This window comes from Camelus ferus, chromosome 21 (assembly GCF_009834535.1).
Source record: "Camelus ferus isolate YT-003-E chromosome 21, BCGSAC_Cfer_1.0, whole genome shotgun sequence".
NCBI lineage: Eukaryota > Metazoa > Chordata > Mammalia > Artiodactyla > Camelidae > Camelus > Camelus ferus.
Window position 1 is genome coordinate 27421113 of NC_045716.1, and position 16747 is coordinate 27437859.

Genomic DNA, 16747 nt, shown 5'->3' on the forward strand with positions numbered 1-16747 from the left:
AAAAAATTTAAAAATAAGAAAGGAATCCTTCCATTTTGGATGGCAGGCACCTACTTGCCTGGAGGCAGCGGGTTGGATGTCACGACCCTCATGTCTCCTAACAGCCTACAATCCTAGGTCCTCGCTCGTTGATCCCCAGGGGGCTCTGCACTGTGTGGGGGACAGTCCAGAACTCGAGGCTGAGTCCTTTATCATCAGAGTGAGTGCCGCTTGAATGCAAAAGCACATGGCCCTCCCGCTGGCTTCTTAACAGCAGCTCACTCATATTGTTTGCCTCCTGGGCCTCCGTCCTCCAAAATCTCACGTTGGGCGCCTGTAAAAATGCATAGGCACTAACCTTCCTGTTTTCCCAGGCACGGGCTCTCTCAGGAAATGCATCACCATGGGGGTTTGCAGGCCAGCTCCCAGGCAGACGACAGACGCTCACCTCGGCTCTGAGTTCAGAGCCCCAGCTCACTGCGCCCAGATCTTCATTCTCTGGAAAATGGACTTAAACCGTGGGGCTGTCCGGGGACTTATCTGCGGGCAATGGCAACCAACCATCCAATCGTCCCCCCGGTGCTCATTTAATATGTGCACACCATGTGCCAGGATTCCCGCCTTCAGGGAGAGTCGACCTTTTCGGGAGAACACTCCAGCTAGCTAGTACTGCATAACAAATCAGCCCCAAACTTAGTTTTGGTTGAAACTACTAAAAACAATCATTTTACTATCTCCTATATTTGTTTGCTAGGGTGGCCGTAACAAAGGGCCACACTCCAGGTAGCTTAGACAACAGATACGTCTTCTCCCACAGCCTGGAGGCCAGAGGTCCGAGATCAAGGTGTCAGTAGGACTGGTTCCTCCTGAGGATTCTCAGGGACAGTCTGTTCCGGCCCCTCCCCTACCTCCTGCTGGTGATCTTTGGTGGCGCTCCTTGGCTTCCAGGCATCATCTTGAACTCTGTCTTCTTCTTCTCCTGGTGTCTCCCTGTGTCTGTGTCCAATTTTCCTCTTCTTATAGGTACAGATTAGAGCCCAGCCCAATGACCAAATTTTGCCTTGATAACACCTGTAAAAGCCCCATCCTGAATAGGGTCACATCCTGAGGTACTGGGAGTCAGGACTCCAACACAGCTTTTTCAGAGGACACAGCTCAGCCAGTACCAGCTCCCATGCGGCTAGGGCCAGGACCTCAGGAGGGCTCAGCTGACGGCCGTGGCTCAGGGCCCCGTGTGGCGGGCGAGGTGCGCGGCGGAGGCCCTCCCTGACACAGCCTCAGGTCCCCTCCGGTGGCCTCCCCGTGTGGGGGGCGTGGGCTTCCTCACAGCGTGGCTGCCGAAAGCTTCAAGAGCCAGCGCCCCAGGGAGCACCCCGGGGGCTGCCTCCCCTTTCAGGACCTCACTTATGAAGTCACCTAGTGTCACTTCTGCACCCTCCGATGGCCAAAACAGTGACCAACCGACACCTGCTGAGTTTCAAGGGCCGGGGATGTAGCCCCACCCGTTAAGGGGAAGGGCGTGCAGTCACATGTGGGATGGGAGCCATCCCATCAGCTGTCTTTGGAAGACGCCTTCGGTCTCAGGGACAGAATGGTCAGCAGACCCGCGGCGTGGCAGGGCGGTGTAGGCTGTCTTCCTGATAAGCATGGAAACTGGACCCCTGGGCCCTGCGAGGGGCCAGGGGGCTTGCGGGGGGGGGGGTGTCTCAGCGAGGGACCTGCCAGCGCCAAGGCCAGGAGGTGGGAGGAAGCGGGCGTGGCCCGCAGGGAGCTGTCTGTGGCGCGAGCGCGCTCGCCCAGCCCCTCCAGCACCATCTCGAGGCTCCAGCTCCCCGCAGGAGAACCTCGAGCACCTGCCGTAGACCCACTTAACCCAGTGACCGTCTTGTCGCAGTTGGGGCCCCTGTTCTGTCCACGTAATTCTGCTGTGGCCACTACTTTGAAATGGACTCTAATTTGTCTCCATCAGGGATTAGCAGACTTTTCCAAGAAGGGCCAGAGAGTAACATTTGAGCCTCCGTGGGCACACAGGCCCTGTCCTGACCGCTCCACTCTGTTGCACCAAAGCGGCCACAGTGTTTAAATGAATGAGCACATGAACACGGCTGTGCCCCAATAAAACGCTATTGACGAAAACAAGCAGTGGGCCATTGTTTGCTGACCCCTGACCTAGACTGAGGCTTGTTCTGGTCAGAACTAGAGTCCCAGCTTCCCCCATCTACTGTGTGTGGTTCTGCACATGTCGTTCAACCTCTCTGAAGCCGTTTCTTCTTCTGCAAAATGTTTTAAGTTGAGCCGGCAATACTGTCTCCATCCCAACTACTCAGCTCTGCACTGCTGGAGGCAGAAGGACCCTCTTCAGCACCCAGGATGGGAGAGAATGAAACAAGCACGTGAGTGTGTGCGGAAGGCTGGCAGCACTGGAGAGAGAGAGAGAGAGTCCAGAGTTGCCATAGCAACCCCGTAGCACTCCCCAGCTGCCCCGAGCCTTCGGGCTCCTGTGTGTAGACAGGGATAAGTGTGGACCTCGTGGGCCATTACAGCAAGGATAGATGAGGTTCCCCGGGGCTGTACGTAGGGGGTTGGAACTGGACCTCCAAGGGGAAGATGGGGTGGCCATCTCTCTCAGGAGGGCGGGGGTCTGGGCTGGAGGCGCTGACAGCCCTCTGGGTAGATCTGGAGCCCTTGGAGGACCCAGATCCCATTTATCTCAGTTCCTCAATTCTAAGCCGTACACTGATCACATTTTAGCATCTTTGAAGTCAGAGAGCCTCTTCTGACCGATACCCATGTGTGACAGGATGCCCTTTCCTGCCCTTCTCTGCGATAAAGGCAGTTATGAAACTGATGAGCACCTCACAGACAGTGGTGATTGGGGATGGAAGAGTGAGGATCTAGGGAAGGGTCCCAGACCTGCACGGGTATGTCACCATTGCAGGTGGCCTCAAGCATCACCGGCTGGCTGAGGACAGGGGCCCCCAGGCCCCTCCAGGCCTCCCCTCCCCCATCAGCTGGAGTCGGGGAGCAAGGACAGTGCTGGGCTGTGAGGGGTGTTCACCTCAGCCCCCACTTCCTCCACAGGGCGGGCGCTTCCTTGCTCTGGGCACAGAGACGCCCCCTCCCACCCTAAGGAAAGCACGGTGGCAGCCCCCGCGTGGAGCATGTGACTTTCCTTTCAGCCAAGCCTGTTGTTTTGCAGCCCCGCTTTGGAAGACTTCAAAACCATGAAGGCTCTGAAATCAAAGGCTTCCTGTTATAAATTCATTCCTACACCTCAGGTAGTTGGTGGGTGGGGGGCAGGGAAAAACTAAGGTTCAATGAAAAGTGGCTGAAAACGCTCTAAAAATACTCTGCCTGGGGGAAGAGAAGGGCTAGCCGGTCTCGGGTGGTGGGGGCGGCGGGGAGAGCCGCTGGGGTGTGCCTAGGGCTTTTGAAGGATGTTCACCCGTTCAGGTGTTAGTATTTTCGTTATTCTGAAGTCATCAGTGCCTTACATGTATTTTTTTTTAACGTCAAGACTTGCTGAGGGCTAAGTGCTTGATGAGACGTTTAGGATGCAGCCTGGGCCTCAAAATCAAGGCCTCCTCGCCTGAGAGATGAGAAAGCTGTGGGCACAGCTGGTCACAGACCGCCCCACGCAAGACCAGGATTCTCCCTGAAGGTTCCAGAAAGAGAAGTCTGGCTCATGGGCACCACAGGACAGCCCTCGCCTGCTCTTAAAAAAAAGTCCCACTTACAGGAGCAAAGTGTATATTTGAGAAAATTCCAAAGCATCCAAAGGGGAAGCTTGAAATCGCTGGGCCCTGACGGGCACGCGCGGCCCACTGGGGGCTGGCCTCCACTGTCTTTCCCCGGCTCGGTCGATGGAGATGAGGCCCCACAGTGACACCAGAGGGCTGGCAGGGACACTGTGGACACCCCTCCTCTGTGTCCCCTGCCCGCCCTCCCTGGCTCAGGGCCCCCTTCTCTCTGCTCCTCCTCAGGGGCCTGCTCCCGCCCTTGGAGCCAGGAGGGAGGCTGGGCTGGGAATCCGCCTTCGCAGGCTCACGGGCAGGGGCCAGCGCAGGAGGCAGGACGGGGGGTGGGTGAGAGCCGGGCAGCCAACAGCAAGAGCAGGAGGGCTTTTGAAAAGGACAGGGATGGCACTGGGCCCGGGTTTCTAGAAGGTCCCTGAATCATGAGGACGGATGCGAGATCTTGGTCTCCCAGGCCTCGGAGAGGGGCCCCCACCCTGAGACATCAAACATTCCTTCCCCTCGCGTGTCTGGCTAACACTGTCCGGTCTCAGCTCAAGTGAAGCTCCTTCGGGAAGCCCCCCCACCCCCCCACCAAGTCTGGTCTGGGGTTGGTGCAGCCTTTTTCTTTCCCAGCCCCGAGCATTGTCTCCATGGGGCACCCGGCCCCCCACACTGGAACTGCCACCCCCTCCCCACATCTTTGCCAGAACTTGATACACTTGCCCCACTTATAATTCCAGCCATCCTGGCGAGCACGCACCGCGTCGCTGTGGCTTGAGTCTGGCCTGTCCAGCACCGGGTACGCGATCCACTTTGGTCGACCCCACACTGATGCGTTCTTGGTTCCATGACCCTTGCTCTCAGCCCCTGGGATTACCCTCTGGGGACCGTGGTTTCAGCAGAGTATGAGCAACAGCGAGGAATTCCCCACCAGTGATAAGTCAAATCCACTCCCAGGGCGGGAGCCTGTTTACCTGACCCCCAAATCCAGATGAAACCTGCACATTTCCCTCTCCCCCACCCCATATCCAAAGAGCCCAGATGTGTGGCATCAGGTAAGGAAACACCTGCTTGCTGAGCAGAGTTTTCCAGTCGTCAGTCTCACGTGCTCGGGGCGGAGGCTGAGGGCGTGTCCGTCTCACCTGGTGGTGGGACATGGGTGAGTCCAGACAACACAAGCGGGCGGGGACGAGGCTGGCGCACGAGCCCCACAGCCACACCGAGCAGCCTCCCGCACCTCCCCCTCTTCAGGGGGTTTGGATGATCAGGGTATTAAACCAACAGCCGGACACAGGGTCAGACAGACTAACACACGCACGGAGGCTGCACCGCAGCGCACACACGTGGTTCCAACATACAGTCGGAGCAGCAGCGAATAAATGGAATTTTGGAATGATTTGCTTTACAGTTCCCTTAAGTAACATTATCTTGTTACAGACATTAACCTCGGGCCTTTGCTGTTATATATTTGCTTTTATTGTTTTCATCCTGGGAGCAACCTGTAGGAGAGACACTCGTCAGCGCGAGACGGGTCAGGGGTCGTGAAAACATTGATTTTCAAGGTGGCTGAACAGCCGTCTGGGGAACACTCACCAATTATGGGAAGCAGACATCGCTTCTCAGAATCTCCTTTATCACTGGGGAAAAAATGCATGAAATCGCAAACATCAATAACCGTTTCATAGTTTCGCCCGTCGTGAGACAGACTGGAGGAAACGGCTCCTCTGGTCCCGCTTTTCTAGGGGGGCCTGCAGCTGGCGCGTCCTCCCTGCAGGGTGTCGGCTGCCCCGGGCACGTCGGGGGCTGACCCGCGGCGCCGCCCAGCTCCCACCCCGCCCCTGCTCCCCAGGCGTGGGCCGCAGCCCCTGCTGCCAGAATCACTGGGAGCTGAACGCACTCCCATTTTCTCACACCGGGTGTCTGGGGCGGTCTCCCCAGACAGAGTGCAGGCTTGGGCTTCCAGCCGACCCCTGTTTCGAGCTCTCAGACCCTCTATCTTCTCATCTGTAGGGCGGGGGTTTCAGGCAGATTGCTGGGAAGAGTCTAGATAACGCAGGCAAGAGCCGCTGTCCCTAAGGGTAACTCCTCCTCCAGCTGAGACTCTGGCTGCTGCAATGGGAGAGCCTCTGGCTTGGGACCTCATTCACTCTCTTCCTGATTTTGGGTCAAAATGAGCACAGGTCCCATTTATGGGCATCTGTGGTCCACGCATCAGGCACCAGGAGGTCAGCTATCCGTCATCTTCACAGCCCTGCAAAGTAGGAGCCGTGCCCCCCACAGGGAAACTGAGAGGTGAGACCATTTGCTGGAGCCCTTGGGCTGGCAAGACGCAGAGATGGAACTTCACCCCCAGCCTGTCCCAGCCCTGGACCTGGGGTCTTTGCACTGCACCACCCCATCTCCCACTCGCTTATTCCAGGGATCTGCCACCTCTTTGGAAAGCCCCTTTCTCCGCTGCCCGAGCTGTCAGTGAGCCTCTGGACGGTCCACGGAGGAGAAGTCCAGGGAGCCATGGCTGGGTGTGGCGCCCAGGACCTGTGGTGCCACCACTCACGGCCAAATTGGGTGGACATCCTGACCCGTCCTCTTTGCCTGCCCTGCTCTCAGTGGGGACCGTGTCTGAGCTCACACCCACTCATCTCAAAATTGCTCCTTGGATTCATCTCTAAAACCTGGAGACAGGTTTGGTGGTGCTCTGGGACAAAATTCATCCCCGAGAGGGAGGGTGAATGCTCACCCTTCCTTATAAAGACTGGCTTCACGCAGGAGTGATGTGGGAAGCAAAATGTCCTTATCCCACAGAAGAGCCTTTTTCAAGAAGTCTGTACAGGATGTAGCTTCCCTGTCCCTCTTCCCCCCAACCCCTTCCCTCCCGGGCATCACAGAGCGCTGGCCCGGACTCCTGGGTAACTGGAATATTCCTCCTTGGAACATGGTTGGGGTCTTAATGGCCAAAAGAGCTTCTAAGACACCAGAACCCTAGTTAAGAAAGATTTTTCAAAACCTTGTTGATCCTGCTCAGACACAGCTCTTGGAAGTGTAAATGTATTCGGCTTTTCTGGAAGGCGATTTAGCAATAACTACCAAAATTGCAAGTATGAATAAACAGCGACTTGAATTCCCCGCTGTTAGGGATTTATAGAAAGGAAATAATTAAGGATGTGTGCAGAGAGATTTAACTCTAAGATGTTCGAGGCCTTGATGTTTATCTAGACATTCAACACTTAAGGAACTGGCTAAACAGGCAGGGGCCAAAAATGTAGGGGGAATTCTAGTCAGCGAAACAGAATTACATCCCTGCTCTATTATTACATAAAAAAGTTTCAAAGCTGCATTCAACCTCATGTCTTTGCCAGGATGCAGGAAAGTGAGTGTGAGAGAGAGACAGAGACAGCGAGGGAGGGAGGGAGAATGTGCGTCTGGGTGGCAGGAGCACAGGCCCTGCATCAGGCTGGCTGAGTTCACATCGCCGCTCTATCCCTGTCACTGTCTCTGCGACTCTGAACAAGTTGCTTCAGTTCAATAAAGTGGGGATTATAGTAATGCAAACCTGACAGAACTGTGTAAGGATAAAATGAGATAATATACGTAAAGTCTAAGGGGAATAAATGCTGGATAAATGCAGCAGAGCATGTTTTTAAAGACACATCAAAGGCAGGGATAAAGGACACAAATACTCAAAATCGTTATCTCTGAGCGGTGGATTACCGGCAATCTTTTTTCTTGTTTCCTTGATTTTTCTAAGTTTTCTACTGTGAACATGGAACATAGATGTGTATGATCATGAAAGAGTTCATCCTTAGGTACCAGAAAGAATAAACTCTCACATCCCTCAGACGGGTCCAGCTCTATGAGCCAGTCTGAGAGGCGGCTGTCAGCAAGGGGTGGGGGCGGCGGGTGTGAAAGCAGGCGGCAGGCACCGCCGGAGCCGACACCCGCACCAGTGCAATATTGCTTGCTGAGCTTGGAGTCACGGGACAGACCCAAGGTCAAGCAGAGACCTCCTTCTGGGCAGACCAGCCTTGTCATACATGCCTGGGCCTGGGATGTGGTCACACTCAGAGTCCCACAGCACCTTGTGTATTATGGCACAGTGAAGCCACCCGCCCAAGGCCCCACGCTGGTCAGCAACAGCGCCAGGGCACTGATGTGCCCTCCCTGGCCGCCAGGCTGCACTGCCAGCCAGTGGGCAAAGCCCTGGGCTCAGCACATGGCCTGAGGACTCCAGTCTGAGTCTGGGTTGGGCTCTGCCTCTTCCCAGCTGTGGGACATTGGGCCAATGTCCTGACCTCTCTGAGCTTCAGTGAGACAGGGCCAGATGAAGGAGCCTGGAAGGCTGGGTGGAGTGGTTCGGAATTAGAGATGCTGGGGCAGGAGGTTACAGGAGCAATCAAGTTGGCTCTGGGCTGTTGGCCACACCCAGCTGGGCGGGGCTGAGGCAGAACTAGGGCCCCATTCACGCTGTTTGCAGGGGATGCTGGGCAAACGTGAAGACAGAGAATGGCCTGGGGGCTGCCTTGGAGGAGCAGGCCAAGTCAGGAGTCAGCGGGCACCGGGGCTCCAGGCAGGCTCGGCTCATTACTGGCTGTGCTCCATCCCTTCCCGGGTCACTTCCGGTGTTACTCCCCCAGGACCACAAAGCACCACAAGGAGTGGAGGTGGCACTTCAACCACAGAAACGTGTTCTCTCGCAGCTCTGGAGGCCAGAAATCCAAGGCCAAGGTGTTGGCACAGCTGGTTCCTTCTGGAGGCTTACAGGGGGTCTGTACGTGCGCCCCTCTTCCAGGTCTGGAGTTGGCAGCCATCCTTGGGGTCCCCGGCTCGCAGCTGCATGACGCTCACCCTTTCCCCCTCATCGCAAGGCCTCCCTGTGCATCTCTCTGGGGACGTGGGGAGCAGGAGAGCCCCGGTGGCCCAGAAGGTGCTGAGCACAGTGCTCAGCTTGTGAGCGCCTTCCAAATGTGACAGCTTTGATGGAGCTAGGCTTCCGTCCTCTGTGCCTTCTGAGGGGACGTGCACCAGCACGACCTTCTGCTGGCTTTTCCCACAACTTCAGACAGGTGGACATGGAGCTCTGAACCCACACCCAGCTTAGCACCTCCTCTGGGTGCATAGCTCGGGCATCCTCTCCACCCCTCCAGCCTTCGCCACCTTGCTGGAGACAGTGAGAGAAGAGGGGCCCGCCCACCCTCTCCAGGACAGAGGGCAGAGGCCGCACCTGGACTGCAGGTGCAGAGGATGCCGGAGCCCGGGGGCCTCTCCCCAGGACACAAACCCAGCTTCCATGGGCTGGCGAGGAAGCCTTGGCCCCAGGTGACGTAAGTGGACAGGGAAAGGCACTCCTGCCTTCTAAATACACTGCTTCACGTGGCTGTCTGGACCAGGCGCATGGGGAAGCAGGTTTGGTGCCCACTCCGGCCCAGCAGACGAGGGACCTCAGTTTGGTGCTGAATTGGGCATCAGGACCCACGGAGCAGAGCCCGCAGTTGGCAGCTGGGGAGAGTCGGACTTGAGAGGGAGGGAGGTGCCCTCTGCTCCCCATCTGCGTGGTCTCTATTCCTCAGCACCCCCTCTAGTGGCCAGAGTAGTAATTATACCTTCCTCACTGGTGGTCAAGAGGGTGACACGTGAGGGCTTTCCAAAACAGCAGTTGGTGCATGGAGAGTTCTCCAGAAACATGAATTATTATCTCCCCAGGTAACTGGAAAGGCTGGAACCTGAACCAGGTCTCCACGCCCCTGCCCTGAGCAGGCTTCCTCCCACAGCCCAGCCGGACCCCGGACGCCAGGCCGGTGAGCTCGCTGCAGCCTGGGCAGTGGCAGCTCTAACTCTTCCTCACTCTCCCTTCATAAGCGTTTAGGACACATGTTCCCTGTGTCCTGTGTGCTTTTCAGGAGGCTGGAGACACAAGAAAGAACAATGCAGCCCAGACAGAGATCTCAATAGGTTTGCTGTTCATCAATAAAGACACTGGGGTAAGGCCCTGCTGGGGTGTACACATCCAGAGCAGGGTGGAAGAAGTCAGGAAGGCTTCCTGGAGGAAGGGACATCTGAGCCAAATAGCTTAAGGTGCCTGGGAGTCAGCCAGGCCAAGTGGAGGAACATGGGGCCTCAGGAAGCCAGGAGAATGAAGAGTAAGGCCAGGACACCTCACTCTGTGCCTTTTTTCCTGTCATGTTGAAATAGGCACCGGCATGGGGAGAATGTTCCAGCTGGAGGAACTCCCCTCGCGCCAGAGTGAGTCAAGGTTGCCCCGAGCTGGCTCTGGGCAATGACTCACCACCCTCAGGAGAAGCTCCAGGGAGGTGGGGTGAGGGGAGTTGCCCCAACTGACAAAATGTTGGTGAGGTTACAGGCCAGATGGGCAAGGTGTAGGAGTGGGGCTGGCAGGTGACACTGATGATGAAGTGGCCACTACAGAGAGCTAGGCAATGGGTCAGAGGACACACCGCTTTCAGGTCTTACGTCCTAACTGTGCAGCCTTCAGCACGTGACTTAGTTTCTCTGAGCCTGAGAGTCCACGTCTTTAAAACGAAGCCAAGATTAGTTACTGGGGTGATGATGAGAATCAAACTCCACACTACATTAGCTGGGAGGAGGGGATGACAGGAAAACCCAAAATAGTAGTCCAGACGTTCTCATGTGATGACCTGAGGACAGGTAGTCATGGCGGGGAGGACCCCACACTCCACAGAATCCGGGGTTCCAAGCTCCCTCCAGCCCACCACGAGTGTACCCTATGTACTCTGCTCTCCAAGATGGCAGCTCACGCTCCAGCCATCTCATGAGCATCCCGGAAAGAGGATGAAGGAAGAGCCTGACTTGGAGGGGTGGGGGAATCTCTGGAAAGCTGGCTCTGAGACAGAAATCCCATGGGATTTCTGCATGGGAGTTTGGTGGGGGCCGCCCAGTGGGGAAGGAGTCGTCCAGCTGAGATAGACCTTCTAGATCTCAGGTCATCCTGAGTTGAGGTCAGGGGACCAGACTTTGTCCAGTCTTTGGGTGGATCAGTCAATGGATATGGAACCCAACTAAAGCTGGGGGGAGGGAGGGGTGTTCTAGCAAATGAAATATGGGAGCACTGGCATTTGGGGTGACCAGTGTGAGCTGGACTTGTCAACACGGAGGCATGAGGCCCAACTCAGGCAGGCAGCTCCCCTGGGCACCGCTCAGGGAACCATGTATATGTGGCAGTCGCGGGGCTGCCACACAAGCGTGATGAAGACATTTGCCCTGCGCGGGGGGGCGCTGCACCGTGGAAGGAATAATCAGAGCTCACAAACCACAGGGCTCCTGAGAGGGGCCCAGGCCAGGTTGGATGGGAAGTCTGAGGGGGCAGTGACTCATGGACCCTTGCAGGTTGAAATCAGACCTGCACCCCTACAGCTCATAGTAGGATCTTCTCTGGATCTGAAGCCCTATGAGATGGTGCCCGTCTCTTACACCAGGAGAAGGTCTGAGGCCCTGGGACGTGGGCCTCACCAGATGGGCAGTTTTCTACAATGGAGGCCAGTCCAGGCCGCGGGGACAGTGGATGCAATGGTTGGCTGGAGGCCTGAGCTGGGTCTGCAAGGGATCTCCCGGCATGTGGCTGGATTGTCAAGGAAGCACCGAGAAGGCAGTGGGAGCCAGGCTGAAGAGGGCCTGAGAGGCAGGAGAGGTTGTAACCTGTGGGCCACTGACCTTGGACATGGCTTATAGAGGGAGAAGCCCCTGGGTTACGGACGCAGCTCTTGCACATCCTGGGTGTTGCTGAAGGACCCACATCCAAGATGGCGCAGGGCTGGTGTTGGTGCTGGCTGTCAGTTGGGAGTCTGGCCCAGCTGAAGGCTGCCAGCCTCGGTTCCTCCCCATGTGAATCTCTCAAAGTGGGCCTCTTGGCTTCCCCACATCACACCAGGTTCCCAGAATGAATGTCCCAACAGGACTGCACAGAAGCTGTGTCTCCTCTCTGAGCCCACTTCTGCCGTAGTCATGGGGCCACCAAGATGCAGCCGGGGGAGAGCACAGAGCCCGTCTCCGGGGTGTGCGCTGCAAGGAGAGCACGTGGGACGGGAGATGCTTGCAGCTGTTTTGGAAGATACAATCTTCTATGGCCCCACAGAGAACCTGAACGTGAGGGGCCGTCTGGACGTAAGATTAGATGCCATCCCTCCCTCTTCCTGGCACAGTGTGGCCGAAGGTCAAGGTCACTCGGGACTTCCAAGTCTATGCCTTTATTTGGGAAATTGTAAGGACAGAATCACCCCCAAGTGGGGTAAGACAGACTTACCCAAGTCATTAATGGGTAGAGGTTCCCAAACAGTCTAGAATGTCTATAAATAATCCCACAGATCATCCAAAGCATCAACTGCTGACCCAGCATTCCCAGTACGACCTATTTAACACAACACACCTACACCCAAAGACGGGGACCCAGCCTCTGTGAAGAAACGATCCTGGGGTGAGCCGCCTGCTCACTGCCCCCGGGATGAGTAAAGCAGAACGACTGAAACTAAGGAGGGCTGAGCGCCCTTGCCCCACACAGGATAACCAGAGCACGTGACTTTTAAAGGAACAGGACGCCCAGGGTGATTCTGAAACAGACTCTAGGGGTCCCAGACCCCGTGCGCATCCTGAAGGTGCGGCTCAAGCATGGCCCCGTCTGCCCAGCCCCAGGAAGACCCTCTGCCCTTCCCAGCAGCCTCCCACTGAATGAAGCCCATGTCGTCTTGAACTTGGTGGTGAGTCAGCGGAGGGCCCCATTTCTCCCGATCTCCCTCCGTCGGGCCCCCCAGAGCAGGTGTTTGCCGAGCTCCAGGTCTCTCTGCTTACATAACCCTTGTTCCATTTGGAAGGATGAAAAATCTCCCTGGGGTTTATTGTAAACAGGCTTACATTCGCCCAAACACGGAGAGGAAAGGTCAGTGGATTATTCATGCGCCTCTCTCCCCCTGCCGGGCGCTCCCCACCCCCCACCGGCTGCAGGCATTGCCCCCACCCTGACCGCTGGGCCACGGCCAGGACCTGGGCCCAAGCTCTCCATCAGGCCATGGGGACAGAGGACAGGGCCAACCTGGTGGCCCTAATGTTTTCACGGGCCCTGCTTTGGCGGTCATTTCCACTGGACCTCAAAGAGGCGGAGAGAGGGAGTCGGGGCGAGAGCGGGAAGTTTCTCGATGAGCCTCCCTGAGAAGTGGCTTGCTCATGGAAAGACCATCTTTTATGATGACGGAAACGCAGCCAGGAGCTCGGGGCGAGGGGCCAGCAAGATTCACTGCAGGAGAGGGAGGGCCCGTTTGCGCCACAGGCCGCTGTAACGCCGGTGACATCTACGCCCCGACCCGATTGCGTGGGGTGTGCGGGGCATCTACGCACGTGACCTCCTCACACTCATCCTCCGCTGAGACAGTGTTCGCGACGAGGCCCATCTCGCAGGCGAGAAGCCGAGGGCTCAGCAAGGCAGACTACAGAGCCTGAGCCCCACCGGGCCTCGGTGTCCGCCGATGGAGCAGCACACGGCTGGTCGCCTGGCCAGGACCTCAGCGCCAGTGAAGCCGGGAGCCTTGGCCAGGTCCTCTACCAGGGCTGCACGAGGCTGCTGGACTCAGAAATGGTTCTGCCACTATGACCAGAGGGGCCAGACGAGAGAGCTTACCACCTTCTTCCCTCCTGCATCCTGGGGGTCTTTTTCAGTTTTGTTTCCGTCTTGCCCAGACACGCAAAGGGGTGAGGCTGTGCTCTGAGGTCCTCACTACACCAAGGGGCAGTGTGACGGGCTCAGGACCCCTTCCCCAAAATACACCCAGCAGCCCCAGGGCTAATGCTTGGACCGCTGGCTCCCGCCAAGCCCCGCGCAGCACCCCACCCCCGTGCCCTCCACCCCAACCCTGACTGCTTCCTGGGTGGCTGGTCCCCTTGGAATGCGCCTGGGCAGGGTGGCCCAGGTCTTCACTCATCTGACATTACAGCTTTGGTAAACACAGGAAATGCGGTTTTGTTCCCTGACACGACTGCACGAGACTCCGATGGAGGGAACATGCTCCTTCCAGGAAAAGTCCCCAAAGCTAATCTCAAAGCTGACCCTTTGGGCGAGGCCAACTCCCAGCTCCCCAGTGGAAAAACTCCCAGGCTCCAGGAGTTCTCTTAAAACTTGGGGGCAACAGTGTCACGCTCTGAGGTCACAGTTCTATAAGCGGGGGAGGCATCACCCACTTCCGTTCTTGATCATTTGGACCCACCAGGTCCCTACAAGGGGAGGAGCCAGACAGCCCCAGGCACCCGTGTGAGCAGGTCCGTGGCCTGGGGTCAAATCCTAGCGCTGCCTGTGGGTGCTCTGTGACCTTGGACATGTCGCTGTGCCTCAATTTCCTCACGAGTTCAAAGAAGATAATTAACAGTGCCTGTCTGGGAGACTTGTCATGGGGATTAAATGAGAGGCATATGGTAACAAATGATGATGCTCTGGATAAATGGTTTTTTTCTCATAGATGGATGATTGGATGATGGAAGGATAAAGGGAGGGATGAATTACTGGATGGAGGAATAGACAGACAGATGGGTGGATGGATGGATGATGGACTGGAGGATGGATGAATGGGTGGATGGATGGTTGGATGGAAGGTAGACAGATGAATGGATGGATAGATGAATTAATGCATGGAGGAACAGACAGACGGACAGATGGATGGAAGATAGACGGATAAAATGCAGTTTTAACTCCTGGAGGCGAGAGGGAGGTGGGCGTGGCCAGAGGCACAGCAGGAGCTGGCAGAGCCGCTGTCCAGAGTAACTGCTCTACCAACCATGAGCACGGCTGTGTATGAGAGAGTAAAATCAAGAAGAGCAGTTGTATTTTGGTCCAGGCTCTGCCTTATTAAAATCTTAAACAGAGACACTTGGGTAAAATTAAGACAGCCTCAGAGGTGAAGCAATCTGATGCCTGCATAAAAAAATAAAATGAATTAAAAATGGACATAGGAGTGGTGGGCGAAGGGATGGATAGGTGCACAGGGAGGGGACAAGGTGAGATCGGTCAGGTGTGAACTGGAGGGTCTGGGTGCAAGGGGTGTGCGGGGGGGTCCTGGACACGCCCCTCAGCTTCTCTGTAGGGTTGGACATTTCCATAATAAATGTTGGGGGACGCAATCTTTTTCACAAAGACCAAAGCCTCACTTTCCACAGGCCCTTTGGGCCCCCCTGAGTGGAGCCACTGGATCCTCCAGCTATAGCAGCACCAGGCAGGTGCCAAGGACGGCACCCGGGGGACCGCTCTGCAACTGCCCTGCCTCTTGCTCTGATGGGCCACTTTGTGCCAAGCCCCGCAGAGGGGAGGGCGAGGCGAGTGGCACCGAGCCTCTGCCCTCGACAAGCCCAGTCCTTCGTGGGGCCCTCTGCTCTGGCAGCTCCCTCTCCCCGGACGGCCCTGGCATCACTCCTCTTCCTTATGGGCCTCGAAATTTCTAGATTCTGATTCTGCCAATCAGGTAACTACGGGCTGCCTTTCCGCAGTGAACTGCAAACGTGCATTGTTAACACCTTCCATAGAGACGTTCAGGTCAAATAATTGGACCCCAGAAGTCTGTGGCCTGTAAAAACTTTTTTCTAAAAAACGAAGACAGATAGAGGTATGGAGAGGTGGGCAGACACCTGGTAATCTCCCCATCCTGATGCTCACTGTTGCAAGACTGCGCTCTGTGGCTGGGTACATTTCATATTTAAAACAACCCTACGTGGCATTCTGGTTATGATCCCCACTTAACAGATGGGGAAACCGAGGCCCAGGGAGAGTTTTCAAATGATGTCCAAGGACACCCACCAGGTCTGTGCCAGAGCTAGGATTTGAACCTAGGCAGTCTGGCTTCACACCTGACGTGCCGAGCTTCGCCCAGCGTCTGGGATTAACTCAGCTGCTCTCCCTCTTCGGGCTCGTGGCCGAGCAAAGGCATGCTCTGGCCACAGGGCTGCCCAGCCTGGCCAGAGGCAGTACCCCCAGTGACTTCAGGTCCCTCCGGCCCAGCACTGAGCAGAGCACCAGGGAAGCCCATACCGAGCGCCGCACACAGAAGGTCGAGACCCCACAGGACAAAGACAGGTCAGCCCTCGGAGCGGCCTGAGCCCAGCCCACCTCACCCCAATCAAGCCCAAGGGCTCCAACCACCCTGACGAATCTTAGTGGCAACACAGACGTCAGAGAGGTTTCCTTCACAGGCAGTGAGAGGAAGGCTGAGCTGGGGGCGGTGAATCACCATAAAAAACCCATGATAATAATAATAATGCCAGGCATGAACTCTCGCCTCTGCCAAGCCAAACAAGTGGCGGGGCGCAAGGGGGCAGTTATTTCAGTTTACAGATCTCTCAGGCCGTTTATGAGGCTGCGTGGTCTGCATCCTAAGTGGGCAGCATGGTCAATCCTATTATATCTGGGCCCATTCCAGGCCTCAGTGGTTTAAAGGGGAAACCAGGCCCACAGAATCACGGGGCCTTGCCCAAAGTCCCCAGATACAATTTTCTTCGATGACTCTAGAGCAGCCCACTTTTGGAATGGCTCCCTGCCCAGATGCTGCTCATCGGCTGCGGCCGTACCATCCTTCCCTTAGCTGGCCCAGCACAAGCAGTGCCTTCCTCGTAACGGTGATGGTGGGTGGGTGGGGCTCTCGCACTCGGAATTCCTCAGTCCTGGCTCACTGAGAGCATCAAGGCCGCCCAGGGAGTGCCAGACGCTCGAGATGCCCAAGGCGACTCCCGGAAATCCGGATTCAGACCACCCGGGCCGGGTGCAGGGGTCGGTGTTTTAAAAGAACCCCCTCCCAAGAATCCACATGGTGAGGGGGTGGGGCAGCTGGTGCTGACCTGTGGGTGTCATAGACACCCAGGAGAGGGTCAAAGATAAGCACTTCTACCCCCGGCCAACCTGGGTTCAGAAGGTCTTGGGGGTGCCTGGGAATCTGTATCTTTTAAAAGCGGCTTCCTATGCAGACGGCAGGAGCAGCATCTGGGAACCTCTGCTCAGCCCAGCACTGGAGGTGTCCCCTGCGAAGGAGGAGGACACA